Below are 2,640 nucleotides of genomic sequence, written 5' to 3'. Positions count from 1 at the left end.
ACAGCTGCATTCTCATTCATTTGGAGTTGTGTTTGTGTCCATCGGATGAAGATAAGGAAATATCATCTGCTAAACGCTCCAATGTGTTCACAAGCTAGTCTCTACCTGTGTCTGTCTGCTGGAAACCAGGCTGGTGAGGGCAGTGAAGCTGTAAAACCAAAACAATGCGCTGAAAGACGCTGAGAAGCTCTGTACAACTGAGAGTGACCCTCAGTGTTAACATAGTACAGCTTTACATTGATCAGAATGAAGCATTCTAAGTCTATGACTCCCTAAGTATCTGTGCCAGACTCCAGAAACATATCGCTGTTCTAAACCCAAAAATATATGGAACAAATTGTCAGACAACATAATTCTGAATTTTCTCACAGTAATTCACTGATTTATTCTCTCAAATGGAAAACCGAACTAAACACATTTTTAACTTCAACTTTACATGATTACAAACCATTCAAGTACAATCCAATGTGATTATGGCTGTAGCCAGCTCAATAAATTACCTTTCCCCATTAAGGCACACTCAGTAGTTCACATGAAGTAAGGAGACGAAAGAAAAGCTGAACAATGGTGATACATGCTGAACACGAGAGAACATACTGACACGATGACAAAAGAAAGCCTTCTAACACATTATTTGTGCCTTATTCATATTTAATATGCTCTTTGTAGCTTAGAATTATTTTGCATAATCAAATTGACTTGATCTGTCAGAGCCAAGAGGAACAACCAATAAGAACCCACACATCAAACCTCATAAATAAATGTAGGTTTCCACTGTCAACTCCTTCCACTGATGAGTTGACAGTGGAAGGAGTGATCCGTTTAGTTCACAATTTAAAAGTATTTAATGAAGCAAAATTGTGTTTTAATGGTCCACTTCTCTGCTGCTGTCCACCAGTCACACTTTGATGTGAATAATATTTTAGCAACCAATCAAACCAACGACCATTCTAGGCAGATTCAAACCAAAGTTGAAATAAAGCAGTTTTCCTTTAAAGACACTGCCGATTGAGCAAATGCTCCAAAAACCTCTGTTTAAATGAGTGTCAGCATCTAATGAATGGAGAGTGCTTAATGAGGACAATCACATGCTGCCTTCATTCACCGATGATTTAAGAATATACTGTGGGGCAAACATAGGTACTACCATTACTGTTACCATGGCAACACAACTCATAGTTTTGAGAGGCCTGGGTCTTTGATTTTGTGCAACTTACATTAAAGCCCCGTGTGTAGGAATTGAGAATTTCTTTAAATGTTTCTCACTATCAGCCAGGCCCACTAAAGGCTGTCTGGTGGCAGAGGTTACAGCTCTTCACCTCTCTGTTTGTTTGAAGAACCAGCTGTCACGCTATAAAGGCCTTCTAGGAGAGACTATTATTCTCATCAGTACCATTCTTCTCACCTTCTATGATGGCTGACTTTTCAGTGTGGCCATTGCTTTAACTTGTTTGATTAAAGCAAAGTAAACCCTTAATAAATGGACAGAAAGCAACACAGAGCTGAAGGGATAATGTATTTTTGTAGCCCAACAGGAAGTTGGCATCACTGGTTCCCTCTACAAACAGCCAATCGGATTCATCCATTGGATTTTGAATTTATTACAGAAAATAATCTCTGTGGCAAACAAACGTTTATGATTTTCACAAATGAACACCACTTTAATGATTTTTGAAGTGTGAATGTGAATCATTAGAAGCAAAAAGCTAACGTTAGGCTCTAAAGACTCCACCACGGTCACATGACTTCACGTCTCCACCACTGAGCTAGAGGATAGTGTTCTAGTGAGGACGTCTCGTTTTTACAGATACTTCAAAGCTTCGAAATTCACCAGAGGGGTATTTACTTATGCATTTTATATCGCAGAACAAAACGTTAAAATCTTTTTAGCTTATGTTACCATAGACCGTATTTCAGACATCTAACCAAAAACACATTCAATAAACACAGTGACTTTGAACGAGGGAACAAGACTTGCACATATCTCATTTACAGGTTTTAGGACGTATTCCTGCTGCACTCAATTGTCACTGAGCTTGTCTCATTTATCTACATACAAAAACCCAAACTATCAGAGCAGTCTGAAAGATGTTAGATTGACAAGAAAACTCAGAGGTTTTAAACTAAACTCTGGCTAAACAGAGCAGTCCAACTCAAACCTCAACGCCATGGAGCAACCAGCGCCTATAGCTCAGGAAATAGTTTGAAAGACTTGATGTTGCTTCACTTCCCCTGCTGGAAATGTAAAAGCCACACTAGGACAGCGTGTCCACTCAGCAGATGAAGTGCAGGGCCCACTGATGTGATGGTAAAAACACGTGTAGGTGCTGGGATGAACAGTTGGCCAGTCCAAACTCAAATATCCCAAAACGATTACAGGGAACTGGGGTACTACTGTTAGCACACCAACATGCTGAACTCAGATGGTGGGCATGATAAACATTACCTGTAAACATCAGCTGTACTGCCTCCATCCAAACCCTCAAGCTTTCATCTCAAACACTACCAATTTCTGCTTTTGTCGGTTAACGAAATTGCAAAAAATCCCAACTGTTTGGTGAAGTTTTGGGGGGGGGGGGGGGGGGGGGGGGGTAAAGAAAATAAAAAAAGAAAAAAAAAATAAAATAGCAAAACACACAC

The sequence above is a fragment of the Anarrhichthys ocellatus genome, unplaced genomic scaffold, assembly GCF_004355925.1.
Source record: "Anarrhichthys ocellatus isolate YVR2014 unplaced genomic scaffold, GSC_Weel_1.0 scaffold140, whole genome shotgun sequence".
NCBI lineage: Eukaryota > Metazoa > Chordata > Actinopteri > Perciformes > Anarhichadidae > Anarrhichthys > Anarrhichthys ocellatus.
The sequence above is the reverse complement of the archived record's forward strand: the minus strand, read 5'-3'. Positions refer to the sequence as shown.